Source organism: Rattus rattus, chromosome 9 (assembly GCF_011064425.1).
Source record: "Rattus rattus isolate New Zealand chromosome 9, Rrattus_CSIRO_v1, whole genome shotgun sequence".
Classification (NCBI taxonomy): Eukaryota; Metazoa; Chordata; class Mammalia; order Rodentia; family Muridae; genus Rattus; species Rattus rattus.
The window spans coordinates 46392914-46411459 of record NC_046162.1 but is presented as its reverse complement, the minus strand read 5'-3'; the positions used below and the strand labels follow the sequence as shown (position 1 = coordinate 46411459).

General features: G+C 39.6%; 1 pseudogene; it reads right to left on the bottom strand.

The window, feature by feature from the left end:
* Positions 1 to 889: 889 nt before the first annotated feature.
* On the bottom strand, positions 890 to 1704 carry LOC116910241 (annotated as a pseudogene).
* Positions 1705 to 18546: the final 16842 nt, after the last annotated feature.

The window sequence follows — 18546 nt, the reverse complement described above, 5'->3', positions numbered from 1 at the left end:
CAGTGCTTTGAGAATTCAATACAATTTTTAAAATTATATTTATTTTATTTTTTTAAATTGCTCATTACTCCTTTATTGTACTGATATGAAAAGAGACTTAGTTGTTATGCCTAAATGAGTCCTGACCCTTCACAGTAGGACCAAGCAGCTGGAACATGATTCACACAGTGAAAGACAAAAACCTGGACACGATCAAGGGGCCACCTCACCTCTACAAAACAAGGCAAAGGGATCCAAACACAGCAAAAGGTTCAAGGAGTTTATCCCATTTGATATGAGGAATGGCTTATTTTCTGGTGACCACACAGGACTGTTTCAACTGGCACTAGCAACCTCCGGGTTGCTTTTGTGTGCTGACATATGTATATATACTTTACTTTTTCTTTTTCTTTTTTTTTTGTAAAAGTAAATGTAACACATAGACTTGACAAGAATGATCCTAACCTTCTAGGGCCAGCAGCTCCTTTAGGGTCAGAGAGAAAGTAGGGTCTTTTATCACCATGACATTACTTTCACTCTCCACTGGAATGACTATGTCCCCAGTTACCTAATTGTGGGAAGAGTGCAGGACAGGTTCCAGGGACAAAACTGGACTGCAGCTTCTTCTCATTGGTCAGACCACAGCACAGTTCCTCCCTGACTTCTTCTTAAGCAGACCCTTAGTAAACAAAGAACTAAGAAAAACTATAATTACAGTCTCTCAACTCTCCTGGTAGAGGGAGCTGTCCCTGGATGTGGACCAAGAATCTGCACCCTCAGAGGTGTTATTCTGACTAGATTCTATGAAGGCAGTGGGTGCAAGGGATAAAATACTAAAAGGAAAATGGTAGCCACAGGTCCCCATCTGCTACAACACAAACTTAAGATCCTAAAGAAGTAGTCAGTGTGGCAGGTGCGGGGGAGAGTGCAAGAGGCAGGAACAGGCAGGGAGGGTGTCGGGGTAGGAGTCTGCCTCCTCGCCTTCACTTCTTCACCTTGCCCTGAGCAAGCCTACAGCCTACAGCTTCCATGGCTTTACTCGCGATCTCCTCATCTCCCAGGAATTGCATGGGCTTGATGGGCTTCAAGTTCTTGTCCAATACGTAGATGATGGGAATGCTCCACGACGGCCTCTTCTGAGAGACCCTCCAGATGCTTGAGGATCCCCCTAAGGCTGTTGCCATGGGCAGCAATCAGGACCCTTTCCCACTCCTTGATCTGGAGGACAATTTCTTCATTTCATAAGGGCAGTGCTCTGGCAGTAGTATCCTTCAGGCTCTCACAGGATGGTAGCTGGTCCTCAGTAAGGTCTGCGTACCTGCGGTCCTTGCTGATGTTGCTGTAGAAGGAATGATCAGGCTCCATTGGAGGCGGCGGAACATCGTAAGATCGCCTCCAGATCTTTACCTGTGCCTCACCATGCTTCGCAGCAGTTTCTGCTTTATTGAGACCTGTTAGACCCCTGTAGTGTCGCTCATTGAGGCTCCAGGTCCTGACCACTGGCAACCACATCTGGTTAATGGCATCCAGGACTGTTCATAGAGTCCAGATTGCTCTCTTCTACACAGAGGTGAAGCAGATGTCAAACTCATAGGCAGCATCTTGCAATGCCTGCCTGCCTCCTCGCGGCCTGCTGGGCTCAGGTTGGTGTCAGATGCTGACGTGGTTCTCCAGGTTCCAGGCCCTCTCGCCATGCTGAATCAGCATCAGTTTGTAGGCAGCCATGGTGACGGGCAGAGGATGTGACAGCAACTCAATTATATTTATTTTTTTCTAACTCTTCTCAAATATACCTCCTCTTTTATACCCACCTAACATTGTGTCGTTTCCTTCCTTCCTTCCTTCCTTCCTTCCTTCCTTCCTTCCTTCCTTCCTTCCTTCCTTCCTTCCTTCCCCTTCTTCTTCCTCTTTTCCTCTTCTTCCTCTTCTTCTTCCTTCTCCTTTTTTCTGCTCCTTTCTCCTCCTCCTTCTCCTCCTCCTCCTCCTCCTCCTCCTCCTCCTCCTCCTCCTCCTCCTCCTCCTCCTCCTCCTCCTCCTCCTCCTCCTCCTCCTCCTCTGCACCTATTAAGGCCAGTTTGTGCTGTCCATATGTTCCTCCTATATGTGTGTCTTCTGTTGGAGTGCAGTCCATTTGCCAGGACTATACTCGTAAAGGAAACTGATTGTCTCCCAGCTGCTATCATGATCCAATAGCTCTTAGGCTAGGGGAGGGATTTTTATGCTCATCATCTCCCCTCTCAGTGATGGAATTTGGTCTGGCTTGAGCTTGTACAGGTCTTGTGCATGCTGTCAAAGACACTGTGAGTTGATGTCAGCTCACCTGTTATGTCCAAAAGACACTGTTTACTTACATCCATCCACCAACTTTGTCCCTCCCACCATGTGCGTTCCATCTGTGATCCCTGATCCTTTTGAGGAGGAACTGCAATAGAGATGTTTTATTCAGGGTTGTGCATTCTGTACAAGTCTTAATATCTGCACCTTGACTAGTTGTAGGCTTCAGAGTTGTAGGATATATATATATATATATATATATATATATATGTATATATATATATATATATATGGGGTGGTTTTTTTGTTTGTTTGTTTTTATGGTATAAAGTGAGAGCAAGAAAAGCCAGTGTCTTGTGGGGTGTGAGACTCTTCTGGGAAAGATGTATCCTGAGATCTCATGAGACTTTGAAGCATTATGCCAGGCATTCAGATGAAAAACTAATTTGTAATTAATAGCATCTATAAAATAGCTACTCTAAATTAAAACATAAAATATTCATCATAACTTTGATTTGCATGAGTTTTCTAAAAATACAACTGCCACAGACTTTCCTTAAAGTATTGTGTTCAGTTAAAAATTTTGTCACTTGGCCACCATCCTGGGAGCTAACCTCTCCAGCGTGTTCCACTGGGGCAGTTGGGATTTTCACTACACATGTCTGACCTAATAACAGATTGTGTGATTCTATACCAAAGTGTGTTCTAAATCAGTTAAGCCGTCTTTTTTTTTTTAAATAAATGGAATGTTGTGGGAGGAAGCATTTTGAAATCACCTGTCAAAGAAAGGATTAATAATAGCCACAATATATAAAGCACTCCTATATTTGAACAACAATAGAGAGGAAAAGTCTTCAAAATGTCCTATTTGAAAACAGGCAAAGAATTTGAATAGAAAGACGTTTCTCCAAAAGAAAAAAGGCCTGGAAGCACTTGAAAGGGTGAAACTGTCAACAGAGAAATGCACATGAAGGTTCGAGCAAAATGCCATTTTGCACCTGGTACAGGTGCTGCCCAACTGGTACAGTGGTTCCACAGTAGGAATACAATTTCCATATGATCCAGAAATGCTCTGATTTCCTACCCCTGAAATGGAAAGTAGGAATTGAAAAGACATTTATACAATTATATTCAGGCATGCTTACAGTAGCCAAAAGATGAAAATGATCTAATGGTCCACTGGCATATGAAAGGCGGAATAAAAGTTAGCATTCACACACAAAGAAGATTAGCCAGTAGTCAAAGAGAAGGAAGTCATGACATTACAATACGAATAAACTTTGAAGATCTAATGTTAGATGAAGTAAGTCTCAAATGGATATGTTACATAATTTCATTTATATTAGAGTATTCAGATTCATAGTATGCTAGTAGACTAGCATTTGGCAGGTGCTAGGGGTAGGGGTTGGGGAGGAGAATTTTTTTTCCATTTTTTCTTTATTAACTTGAGTATTTCTTATTTACATTTTGATTGTTATTCCCCTTCCCGGTTTCCGGGCCAACATCCCCCTAACCCCCCCTCCCCTTCTAGATGGGTGTTCCCCTCCCCATCCTCCCCCCATTACCGCCCTCCCCCCAACAATCATGTTCACTGGGGGTTCAGTCTTAGCAGGACCGAGGGCTTCCCCTTCCACTGGTGCTCTTACTAGGCTATTCATTGCTACCTATGAGGTTGGAGCCCAGGGTCAGTCCATGTATAGTCTTTGGGTAGTGGCTTAGTCCCTGGAAGCTCTGGTTGGTTGGCACTGTTGTCCATATGGGGTCTCAAGCCACTTCAAGCTCTTCCAGTCCTTTCTCTGATTCCTTCAACGGGGGTCCCGTTCTCAGTTCAGTGGTTTGAGGCTGGCATTCGCCTATGTATTTGCTGTATTCTGGCTGTGTCTCTCAGGAGCGATCTACATCTGGTTCCTGTTGGCCTTCTTTGCTTCATCCATCTTGTCTAATTGGGTGGCTGTATATGTATGGGCCACATGTGGGGCAGGCTCTGAATGGATGTTCCTTCTGCCTCTGTTTTAATCTTTGCTGGGGAGGAGAATTTAGTAGATAGAATGTTTCAGCTGAGGGAGGTGAGAAAGTTTGAGAGAAGGATGTTGAAGTGGTGACAGTCTCTAAGAATTTTAAACTCTTTTTAAGTTCCCTGAACTGTATGTTTTTATGTCATATATAGTTTATCATTCTCTTCAAAAAAGACATGTGCGTATTGAAACATCTTCCCATATAGCTTGTTGCTTTTTAGCACACAGGTTTGGGAGCTGAGACTGTAGCTCAGTCAAGAACGTGCTTGCCATGGGAGCCGAGAACATGAGTTCAACACCAAGAGTTAATATAAAAAAGCTAGATATAGCTGTGCATGTGTGTGATCCCCGTTCTGGGGAGGCAGAGAAAGAGGGATCCCTGGGGCTCACTGGCCAGCCAGTCTGGCTGGAAAGGAGAGATTTGAATTCTGTGAGAGACTCTGTCTTAAATGAAATGTAGAGCAAGTAAGATCTGGTATCAGTCTCTGGCTTCCACACACAAGTGTATATGCCTCCCCCAATAGATACATATACTCACATACGTAAGAAATGCAATAAAAATATAGTTTGATGTCAAATGATTTTTTATGTGTTAGACCTCCCTCCTCCTTCTTCCTTTGTCCCTCTCTTTCATGTTGCTAGGTAGCTCAATCTGGCCTAGAACTTTCTGTGTAGCCCAGGCTGGCCCCACACTCATGATTCTTAACGTTCTTTGTGCTAGAATTGCAGACATGTGCCAGCATGTCTGTCCTAGAGAAATCTACAATAGACAACTCATGTTTCAGAAGGCATTTTCTTTCACAGGTCTAATACCCTTGAAAGAACAATGTTCTTTTCTCCAGGAATAGGTGCTAGCCAACACACTACCAGCTGCTAGGTAAGAGTCTCTTATAAGACCCTTGAGCACCATTTTGTGAAATAGATCACCCTTCCTCCTATGAGGTTAGGTATGGAATGGAGGTGTCAAGTACTTGTCAAGCCTAGACAAATGAGAAAAATCAATCCTCCTTTTTTGATTCATCAAAAGCTTATGTCACAGGAATAATTGCTGAATGTGGGCAGCAGTGGACTCTCAAGCATTAGCTACATCCAGGAAATTCAGGTATGAGACTTGTTGATCTGCATCAGAAGCCACTGGCCACAGAAATGGATGCAACTATCCAAGTACTCCAAGCATCCAGGTTGCTACAACAGTCTTTGGAGTTGGACATGCTGTAGTCTGAGGGTGCTAAGCTTGGTTGCCTTTTCTTTAGGAGCTACACCAAACTTCCTAAGGTACAAACCCAACGAAGATGACCTGCTGACCCCAACTGATGGGTGGACATATTAACCATTTTATTTTATTATTTTTCCCAATGACCCCCCCTTTTGAAACTAACCATTTAAAAACATAGTAGGAATTCTCTCAGTTGCAAAAGTCTTCCTCACTCCATGGGCTGCTCAATTTGCCTCTGCACAGTTCTGAAAACTTCCTACTTTGAGAAAGCCGTTCATCCCCATTCTTGTGTCCTAAGAAAAAACTAGTTCAGAAAGGACAGGACTCTGAAAAAAATGGTTTAAAATGCCACAAAGAAAGAAGTAGGAACAGGAGTTTGGTGAGAAGAGAGGATCAGCAAGAGAAAGAAATGTCATACCATTGGGAACTGCATAGGAATATCTGTGAGCAAAGTGAAGACTTATACAGAAAAATTTTAAAAATGCCATTTTTTCTGTTCCCCAGCACAAACAGTTGCAAGACATGGAATCTTTGTACAAAGAATACCTCACTTGGGAAATAAAACCAAAGAGAAGAGATAGTAATAAAACACCAGAAGAATTTGAATCCTTGAACATATACTCTAGTGAAATTCCCATTAAATCCTATACTAAAGACCTACTTGCCTTGTTTACTATTGCCCAACACAGTAGAACTAGCTTTCAGGGAAGCTGAAGGGCAGCCAAGCATGGTGGAATGGGCTTTGTACACCCAGCCACTTAGGAGTCTGAGTCATATGCATTACTTATCTTAGATCTTTGAGGCCACCATGGTAAAACCATGCCTCCAAAGTAACCCATCAAAACTAATAATCAAGTAAAATATAATATGACGGACAAGGAGATAGCGAACACATGGGCTAACATTAGACATGAAAGAAGAGTGTTCCCACTAACCCTACAGAGAGCAAGAAAGTCGATAAGGAGCCTTTCATGGCGGCTCAGGCTTGTAATCCCACTAGTTTGGGAGCCTGAGGAAAGATGATTTCAACTTGAGCTGACCTTGAATCACACAGTAAATTCTAAGATAGCCTGGGCCACAAAGTGACATCATGTTTCACAAAACAAAACAGAAACAAAAGAAAACAGAAAGATAAGGAAATTACAAACAACTTATGATCAGAAATGAGGTACTCAGATGAAATAATGTCTTAAAGATACGGACCACAAAAATCTCATTAAAAAATGGACAGTTTAAATAAACATATCTTTATTAAGGGAGTAAAATCAGTACTTAAAATCTTCAACTGAAAAATGCACTCATACCAGTCCCAGAGTTCTATCAAACACTGAAAGAAAAAAAAAAATAACAGCAAGTTCCCAACTCCTTCCACGTAGATCATTCTATAAGACTAGCACTGTACTAACATCAAACTCTATTATACACCTCAACTCAAAATAGCTTAAAATAAGTCAAATCTAGCAAAGTATATAAAAGATAAGGTATGACCCACAGTGGCTTACCTCAGGAATGCAAGGCTAGTTTGATGTTTGTAAGATAGTAAAGGCAAATCATTCCAAAAATAAATAAGTAAATAAAATAGAAAAGGAAAACTCAATGAACATAGCAGTAAAAGCAGAAAGGCTTCTCGACAGTTTTGGGCAAAACTCATATGAAACTAGAAATGAAGTAAGTTTACTTTAGTGAATAGAGAATGCATAGAAAATGCATACAGTTAATACCAGTATTGACTCTAAGAACCTTTGCACTTTCTCTTAGGATCTGGAATAAGCAAAATGTGTTCTTTTCAACATCCTTAGTCAACATCTTCCTGGATGACCTACTAGTATCCATAGTAAACACATAAAAATATACTGCTTCCCTATACATTAGAAAAGAACAAACAGAATTACGAATTTCAAAAGGCTACAGTGGGAAAATGAAGCATTCACTATAGATCCAATAGAATGTATTCAGGGACTCAGGACAATATATGAAGAAAAGTACGAAACACTGATGAAAGAACTCTGGCAGATCACAGTGGTGTGTAGGTGTATTTTTTCAAAGCTATTTTATTGAGTTCCTATACCTATCAGCCTTCCAACCCTTATTCTACCTTAGTCCCTTCCAACTTACCAACACTACATAGTGGAAAGGAGGCATAGATCTCTTTAGACTACTTCCTTTTGATTAGGGGCATTGAGTTCCTTGGGGGCAAGTCCAATCTTCCTTGTCAGGATAACTAATTTCTTCTTCTCTTTTTATTCACAACTGCTTGACAAACTGCAACAACAGAAACCTGCAGCAGCTGCAGTTCCTCTCAGGGATCTCCCATTTCTACTCTCTCCAGAATCTCCAGAATTAAACTACCTGCAGCTGGCAAAAAATCACACCCCTGCTAGTGCATGAGGCAAATCATAATCACCTGCTGTGAAGCCTGGGATTAAAACAAAAACATATTCACAAAATGTAATTGAGTTTTTAAAGAAACTAAAATTCACCTGGGGTGGTGGTCCAGGTACAAGTTCATAGACTGACAGTTGTATTGTCAAGATATAAATTTTCTTAACTTGAGCACAGATAAATGGCAAAGTTGGTTAAAACCTAGAAAGTTATTTTGATAATATTGACAATTCCAATCTGAAAAACACATGGAAAGGTAAAGATCCTCCTCACAGCCCTCAGAAGTTGGGTATGGTGGCTCATTTTTGCAATTCTAGCACTCTGTGGCTGTCTTAGGAAGATCAATGTCAGCCTGGGATTCATATTGAATACCAGAGCAGTCTGGGTTACAGACTGAGATACTGTATCAGAAGCAAACCAGACCAAAGCAAACCTAACCAAACCTGAGTTACAGAGTGACATTATACCTAAACCAAACCAAACCAAATTAAAAAACCTAAAATTAATGGGAGAAAAGGAGTCCAGCAAAGGTAGCACAGTACAGAAAAACAAAGTTAGGGGGAGCACATGACCTATTTAAGACAATATAAAGTTATTATATTTAAGACAGTATAGTATTGCTCAATGTAAAGACATACAAATTGATGGAAGAGACTAGAAACTACACAGAAATACAACTATCCAGATAGAGAGAGGGAGAGGGAGAGGGAGAAGGAGAAGGAGAGGGAGAGGGAGAGGGAGAGGGAGGGAGAGGGAGAGGAGAGGAGGGAGAGGGAGAGAGAGGAGAGAGAGAGAGAGAGAGAGAGAGAGAGAGAGAGAGAGAGAGAGTTAACTGAATTTTTGACAGATTGCTAAGTCAACTCAAAGAGGATTTACAAACTTTTCAACACATGGTACAGAGGCAATAGACTATTCATGTGTGAAAACACTGAATCACTTATAACAACTACAATCTTAAGCCTTTATATCTTACAAAAACTAGTTTAAAATAGACCATAGACATATGAAGAAACTATAAAGCATTCAGAAGAAAATATAAGAAATCGAGGCATCCTATACTTCATGATGGGTTTTACTGTGTAGATTAGCCACACACCAGAAGAAACACTTCACAGGTGAGGTTTTTTTTTTTTTTCTTTTTTTTTTTCATAAAAGTCTTAACTCTAAACTATATAAGAGGTGTATATAAAAAGAACCCAGTTGAAAAATAATCTGAGAAAATTTCATCAAAAGGATTGTAGACAGCAGATAAACAAATGAAAAGATGCATAACATCATTAGTCACCATGAAATTGCAAATTAAAATCACAACAAGATACCATCATACCAACGAGGGTGGCTGAGCTCCACAACATTGGAAATAGTAATTTCTGGAAGCTGTTTAGAAATGAGAGTTGTAATTCAGTGCTTGTGGGAATACTTAATGGCATAGTTACTTTGAAAGACAACTTCTCATAAAGCTAAAAACAATTTTACTGTATGCATCAACTCCTTCCCTAGGTATTTACCTAACTGATATAAAACTTATGCCTACACGTGCGCTTACAGCATCTCTATTCATAGTCAATAAATATTGGAAGCAAGATGCCTATCAATAGGTTATTGAATGAGATAACATTGTATATGTGTACATTGTGATATTATGGATGGATTAAAAGAAAAGGGGTACTGAGCTGTGAGAAAACATGAATGGGTATTACATGCACATGGCAAAATGATAGGGAAACTTGGCTGAAAATCCTATGAAAGTTATGAAAAGGACGAATTTGTGAGGTAGTGAACAGATTATGGTGAGGAATTTGAGGAGGGGCCACATTGGTAGGTGGAATATAAGAGTGATTTTAGAGTGGTGAAATATTTCTTGTGCTTCTGGAAGGATGAGAAAAGGACAGCACATATTTGTCTAAAATAATATTTCATGAAAAGAATGGACTTTGCAATGTGAATCTAGAATTTGGGGAATACAGAATACCTAGTAAGTTGCCATATATATCATAAATGCATACATATCAGAGTTAGTTTAATGCAATTATATATACTGACTGGTATACATATAGAAACCAGGGGTAGCCTGGGCTATGTACACAGTGAGACACTGTTTCAAAAGAAAGCTCTCTTGTGTAGAGGAATTTTAAGCAATTTATGTAGTTTCTACACCTTTGAGTAGGTGGAACATAGGAGCCCACATCCTAAATATGGGCTCTGGATGGTACTGTCCTCCCTAAAATACATACCACAAAAAGAAGAAAAGGACTAACTTTTCAGTTGGAAAACACAGCAAATGCTACCCTCCTCAGATGATCAGCACTGATGATAACAATGACAAGCCATGGTAATGTCATATCATCACAATATGATGTGACACACCTCTGTGGCCTTCTTGAAATCTCCAGATTCTGGAGTAATCATGAGACACATTAGTTAAAGATTTTTCAAAACACTATAAAAGTCTCAAGGTTACTCAAGATAAGCCAAGTTCAATAAACTACCACAGACCAGAGGGGCTATGGAAACACAATACCAGATGGGAAGTGGTAAGCTGGGCAGGGCCCTGAGTGGAACCAAAGAATGAGAGGTAAAAAAATGAAGGACAGAGAGGCAGTGTATAGACATGAGTTGCTAATGGTGAATTGGTGCTGATTTCTTAGTTGTGGCTGGTGAGAACTTGTAAGTGTGAAGCGATATAACACACCAGTCAACGGGAAAATTAGGAGTGGTACTCAATGTTCTCTTAACTTTCCTATGAATCAGAAATTATTCCTAGGAAAGGTTCTTCAAAAGAGAAATGAAAATAATAATAATACTATTACAACTCCAAATACTGTCTTAAGAACAGAAAACAAGACCTATTGAGTCCAGTGTTTTTTAAACAGGAAGCCAAAGAAGAAAGGGGGAGGTACAGAGGGGACTGAGTACTGGTTTTTATTGGACCCAACCCCTGTGCTATCAGCTGTCTATTACAGGGTGAATGTGAAGCCATCAACGTTTCTGTGTCACTTACAAACAAAACCCATGACTTTTCATTAAATTAATTGAAGTTTTGAAGAACAAGCCTGCTTTCCAGTTTAGCGTATATAGTATGCTTTTCCAAAGACAAAAATGACAGGGGGTGTCACAGGGGGAGAAGGCTAAAATTGGAGAGACAGTGTTCAAGGTTACATTTCTGATAGCAAGAAGAGGTCCAAGCCACATCATCACTGAGGACATTCTAAAGTCAAGTTCAAAATAATGACAAGTATTATGGTACATTGGAAGAAGGACACGTCATTGGCCAGATCATTTCATTGGCAGGTACTCCTGGCTTTTGAGGTTCTCAGTGGATTCCATAAGTAGTCAGTGCTATGATCTCACATTAAGTCATCTGTATTTAATTTGTACATGACCATTATTATGCTGCCTATGAATTCATTTTTGGTATTATATATATGCACATATATCTAGATAGATTTGAAGGAGACATATGTGTCCAACATATTGAAAAAAATTCTTGTTAATTACTAAAACTAATGCCATGAAAGATATAGTTTTCACAATCTTTATTTTATTTACTTTTAAATTTATGTCTATGCCTGCTATTTGTGAACTACCTAGTGTGCATTCTAGGAAGTAAACCTGGGGCTTCGCAAGAGCAGTATGCAATGAGCCACATCCCTATCCCCTAGAAAATACAGTTTTAAATTTACCCATTGATTTTCAAGCCCTGTTAGAGACTGTAGAATATGTTAGAATCAATGCCAAGGAGAAGTCAGTGAATATAGACAATTGGGCATTGGTCCTTAACTACCCGGATGCTCAAACCTGGATATCAACTCATTGCTTTAGCTAATGACAGTAATCAGCAATAAGTAACATAACCCCTGATTTTGATTCAAGAAAAAAAGTGATGGAAAGTTTGCATGCAGTGAGGTCACAGAGGCTTTGGTTTCTTAGTTATGTGTTTACACACTGAAGGCTTGGTCTCCAGATTGAGGTGTTTTAGGGGGAGGTTTTGGAAAGTTTAGAAGGTAAGGCCTAGGCAGAAGAGGTAGGTCATTAGGGGCTGTCCTAGGCCTCTCTCTGGCTCACTGCTCCCTGTCTGTCATAAGGTGAGTAGCTTCTGGAACATGATCACACTACTGTGAATTTGTGCCTCACCATGGGCCCAGAACCAATGGAGCAAAACCAATGGACTGACACCATGAACCAAAATGAATACTTCCATTAAGTTGTTTGTAGGCATACCTGTATAGCCACAGAGTAATTGACACTCACAGGCCATGGGTTTGTTTTGTTTTGTTGTTTTGAGACAGTTCTCAAGTAGCCCTAGCTGGCCTGAAACTCACTGTGTAGCTAAGGATAACCTTGAGCTTCTGATCCTCTTGCCTCTACCTTCCAAATTCTGGGACCCCATGTGTGTTTCACCATATGCAGTATTTGTAGTACTGAGGATCGAATCCAAAGGCTTTTTGCACCTTATATAAGCACTCTAGCCACTGCAGGTATTGTTCTTTTTGTTATATGGATAAATTACTTTTCAAAAGATGATCATTGGCCTATACCCGTTTGTACACACGTTATACACAAAGTTTATACCCACAAATAAATATCTATCGTTTCTCCTACAAGATATATTATATGTTACAGGATGGTCAGTGGGAACCTAGAATTGTGGAGCAGACAGAGCTTCTATGACCTATGTTTTCTACATGCCAACATGCAAAAACTTAATGCCCCTTTGCATTTTTTTGCTAACCAAGTGCACAATGTGACCATATCTTTCCAGGTTGAGGTGTAACAGCAGACCAACACCAGTTTCTTTTCATTTCTCACAATTTCCTAGATGGTAAATTCATTCCTATCATAGGTTTTAGCAACAGAGGGACGTGACATCTTTCCTTGACAGCTTTCGCCTTTTCACTTAACGGAGGTATTTTGTGATTTTGTGATTTCTCTTCGACATATCTGCAACACCAGTATCACTACTCTTGTGCTTTGGGTCATAATTAAGTAAAATGAGGGTTACATGAACACAAACAATGTGATGCAATGATAACTGGCAACCAAGATGGCTGCTAGGTGACATGCGAGCAGGTACCACGGAAGGCATGGATATGCTAGACCAAAGGCTGACTCTATTCTAGGAGAGACAAAGCAGGCTGGAGTCAGATTTCATCACACCGCTGAGGATGACACACAATTTAAAACTTATGAATGATTTATTTCTGCAATTTTCTGCTTAATATTTTCAGACTGCAGATTATTGAAACTATGAAAAGTGAAACTCTGGATAAGAGGGGCCTGCCTTACCCAGAATATGTAAGTTTTTCACTTTAGTCTCCCTTTCCTGCCAGCAACCACTGCTATCACTTTCTTTCTATAAATTGTTGACAAGAAAAGTGAAATAAAAACTCAACACGTGACTTTTTATTAAATACAGTAGATGGAATATCTGATTTTGCTATAACTCCCCACTGAAATCTCCCAGATATGAAAATGGAATATGGACCCAAGAGGCAAAAAGAACAGAAAGGGAACTGACAAAGATTGGAAACACCCAGACAGCAGACAAATGGCTATCAGTGAATTTGTTGGGATGGGAAAATTTAAAGCTTTCTTTAGTTGATAGTGGAGGAAAACTAGAAGTGAGACTCCTCATCTTGAAAGGTTTTTGGATCTCAGAAATATAAGTACCAGGGACCAACCTGGGGATGGAATTGCAGAAAAGGTGGAAATAAGAAACCTAGTGTATTGGATGTGGGCAGATTGGACTCACCCTTCCAAGTCTCCGTTCTAAGTCCTTGGAAAGTTCAGTTGCAGACTCAAGGGCAAAGCTATGGGTACAGTGCTGTGTTAGTTTTTCATTGTTATGACCCAAGTACACCATACATCATCTAAGGGAGGAGGGACCAGTTAGGTTCATGGTTTCAGAGGTGTTAGTCTATCATGATGAAGACAGTGCATTAGAACAGAGCAGCTCACTTTTTGGCAGCCACACACAGAGAAAGGGATATACAAGAAGGACTCAGTGGAGTAGAGGGCTCTCAAGGACATATTCCAGTGATGCACATCTTCTGACAAGGCCCCACCTCCTACCTTTCACCCCTCCTAATAATGTCATCAGAGTATGAATCCATCAAGAGATTAATTCATTCATTAGGTCATTGCCCTCATGATCTAATTGTTTCTGGAAGAACCATTAGAGAGGCTCATAGAGACATACTTAATTAATCTCTAAGACATTTCTTAATGTAATAAAATGGACAAGATTAGCCATCATAGGTGCATTAAATGGAAGGAAAGAGAAAGTATGAATCTATAAATAATTAGCTCACTCAGCTTTCATTCTTTCCTTGATTCTGGAAGGCTGTCAGGCCACACCTTCAGGGAGAAACTAGAATTAGGTATCTCAGTATCTGTGGAATATGAACCAACAAGAGAAAAGATATGGTAAAGTTGGGAATTTCTTCACAAAAATGTCTTTACCTGGATGCCTCCATCAAAAGAGTTCCTCACTGTGGACTTGGCTAGAGTCTGATGCTGAGGAATTTAGCTCTGAAGAGTATAGCAGACAGAAGAAGCAACACCAATGGCCTGGGAAAGACCATGAACGTACTCCATGTGCTGGTTAGTTTTATGTCAACTTGTCACAAGCTAGAGACATCTGAATGGATAGAACCTCGATGGAAAAATATGCCTTCTTAAGATCTGGTTGTGGGGCATTTTCTTAATTAGTGATTCATGGGGGGAGGGCCCAGTATAGGTAGAGCCATTCCTGGGCTGGTGGTCATAAGTACTATAAGAGTTCAGGCTAAGCAAGCCAGGGTGAGCAAGCAAGTCAGTAAGCAGCACCCTTCCATGGTCTCTTCACCAGCTTCTACCTCTAGGTACCTGTCTTGATTTTATTTGATAATAAACAGTGATATGGAAAGTGTAAGCCAGATAAATTCTTTTCTCCTCAACCTGCTCTTTGGTCATGGTGTTTCATCACAGCAATCGAAGCCAAAACTAAGACACTCCAGATGGAATCCAAAGGCTGAGCCAGTCAGCTTTCATACACTAACTCCATACAACTCCCTTCCCCATACACATCTATTCCTTCTTACAACTCTAGTTGGTGGTATGAACCTAGGAGAGTGGAGCCTAAGTATGAGGTAGACTAAAGTCTCATGCAATAGATGACTTTATTCAGGGCATCGATTTATATTCAGAGAGAATTCTGAGGGTTAAGCAGGGTCATGTGAACAAGGCTCAGCTGAGTTCAAGTTGTATATAGTCACAAGGGCAAGATTGTATGAGCTTAGACTGTATACAGTCAGGAGAGCAACCCATACTTGAATACATCACCTAAATAATAATGGGCAAGATGATGAGTGATCTAAAGTAAACACACTCCTATTTATTACACATGGGAGGGGCACAAAAGCGTATTCCAAAGAGAACCTATGTTATAGAGAAAGATTTCAAAACCTTTGCCTTGTTTCTTTGAAGTTTTTCCACAACTTCTCAAAGACTTTGCTCACACAGCTTCATTCATGGACATCCCTTTTTCCATTTTCTTTCACATTTAATTAGGATAGACAACTTGTTACTGTTTTGTTTTTGTCTCACACACACACACACACACAAACAGGCACACTAAGTATATATACACATATACATACTTACATATGTATATACATATTTATATACATACACACATATACACACATACATAGTACACGCCCACATATACAAATATACTCACATGTATAAATATGCATATATACACAATGTGTGTATACATATGTATACATACATGTATACATACATATACATACATGTATACACACACGCACGCACACACACACACACACACACACACACACACACACACACACATACACATACATATCCTTCCTTTTGCTTTTTCCTCTCCCAAAGAGCATAGACCCATCTGGTTTCCAGGGTCTCTGTGGCACCTCCTAAGAGGCAGAACTCTTCTGTTTTCTGACAGTATGTTCTTACCTTCCTCTCCCTGTTTAGTTCATCTTTAGTCAAAACTCTGTTATCTTGTCCCATAGTGTTTTCCTCTAGAAGTCCCATTTCTTGTTATATTTACTTCTGCTTTCACTCCATCAATCCCATGGAGAATCACTAGTCTTTGTGTATATTTTTCTTTTCTTTTTACAACTTATTTATATAATAGTTAATATATTACATTAGCACACCCAGAACTACCAGTATCTCTTTACTACTTGAAATGATTGATTGGCTCCAAGGGGGTGAATGCTTTGCTGTTGATTATTACTCTATTTCCTAGTCAGTTGATGGTGATGGTGATGATGATAATGATGATGATGATGATGACGATGATGATGATTGTTGGTGTATACTCTCCTACTTTGGGAAGGAGTATTATAGAACTTGGTGCCATGTACACCAATATGATGCCTCAATCTTACTACAGTCTAGACCCTTCTTAGCTTTGAAAACTTTTCCAATGAAAGGAGGTTAATCAAAAGAAAAATTTCTATGTCCTCTTCAAAATCTATCAATCACACAGCAATGTTCCACCAGTAAGAGTAGACAATAACCTAGACAAAATTCCAAAGAATCCAAAAAGATGTTTATGAATATGTTACAAGAAATCTCAAATACTACTAATAAACCCTTGAGTTAATTCAAAAAGTACAAACAGGAAATGAAACAAGGAAGTCAATGGAGGATATGAAAGCGTCATTCAATAAAGATACAGAATTCTGAAGAAAAAACCCTAGTGAAATGAATCTGGAAATGAAAAATTCAGTAAGTCAAAAGAAAACCTGGGAAAACTTATAGAAGAATAGATCACAGAGAAAGCAGACTATCAGGATGTGACAGCAAGGTAGAATAATTAAAATATTCAATGGAGGACAAAGATACATTAACGAAAAGGTATAAAAGGAGCAAGAGAGATCTTTAGGACACCATGAAAAGACAACACCAATAAAGTATGGGTGAAAAGAAGAAAAAATCAATCCATGCTGAAGGCATAGGAAATATTCCCTATTAATCACAGCAGGAAATAAAAAATGTCTAGGGAGAGGAAGGCCATGCCGATACATGGGCACATAAAACTCTAAACAGAACCAGAAAACTCCTCTCAAAATGAGACAAAATGCCAAGTGTACAGAACAAAGAAAGTGTATTTAAATGTTCAAGAAGTAACCACAAAGTCACATTCAAAGGCAGGTCCATAAGAATAAGAGCAAATTTTCATCAGAAGCTTTAAAAGCCAAAGGTATTGGAATGCCAACTCAGATGTAATAAAGCCATCTGTCATAATGAAGACAGGAGAACACATCTCCATAATACAAGCAGGCTTCAGGAATTCATGGACACCAAGGAAGCTCTACAGAATATAGAAGTTCTTAAGATTGAACAGAATGATCAATACATTCAAGAGGTTACAAGGAATAATTAAAAATGATAGAATAGTGGTTATGCAAACAAGGATTAATTATTATTATTATTCACATTATATACACATATGAAATGACCCGATGAAACACATTACTACATAAAATTAATATATACTGACAAAACATAAATTAAAAAATTAAACTATCTTGGATTGCTTATCTGAAGATTCCTTTACTGCTGGGGAGTACCAAAACCCAGTGGAAACTCTCTGTTATGCCAGGCCAAGCAAACGAGAGTCTCAGAGGAAGCAGAGGTAGCAGCAGCAGAAGGGAAGCTTGCAAATCTTCCACTTATAAAAGGTAGATCTCCAAAGATGCACGGGAGAACAGAGGCAGCACAGGAATACTGGATGTGATGGAGAAAACACTGTGGAGTTAAGAATATGATGCAAGATGAGATATTCAATACATACATCTGGAGGATAATGTTGAGAGACTCCTTTACAGGTGGAACAAAAACAACAAGAATAACAACAACAATAGATCAGTTTGGCAGGTTTAATGGCTGAAGAATAGGAAAGGAAGGAGAAATGGGTAGAAGAATGTTTTGAAGAAGCATCTTAATTAATTCTCTATTTTTTCTGATGGATGAGTTCCTAGATTGCAAAGAAAACCAGGTGTGTGTCAAAACAGAATTCCTCGAAAGAAAAAAAAAAGATAGATCTCCTTAATTTTAGAACCTGTGAGAAAGAGATAATGAGATGGGAGTGGGAGGAAGGGAGAGAAGGAGGGAGGGAGAGGAATGAAGAGAGGGAAATGTGTCATTTTGAAAACCTTGATTGAATACATCAGTTTATTCAGCAAGCCAGGTGACAAGAGATTGACTGTGGTCAGAGTTCTGTGATAAATCTCCCACTCCCAGCTTCTACCATCAGTCAAACTATTATTCAGGTGCTAATGCAAAATTGGTAGCTCTCAGGTCTCATGAATGTTGTCATCAATGTCCACTTGCCTATCTGTTTGAAAGTTGGTGGAAGATCAACTATTGAAACAAAGTAAACAGAAAAAAGATTCAAATATGAAATCCAGGAAAACAATGGCACCTGAGAGGATGAAGGAAGGCCTGAAAGGTAAATGGTGACCCCAGGGACAGGAAGTCAACACATTAATCCTCCACTTCGGTTTGAGTAGTAGGGGTAACCAGGTGAACATAGAGGTTACTTAATGGGGAAGACAAGTAAACAGAGGTTACTTAGGAATATATATTGTTCTCTGTGGTTTGAAAAAAGAATCCCCTTCACATTCATGTGCTAGAAACAAC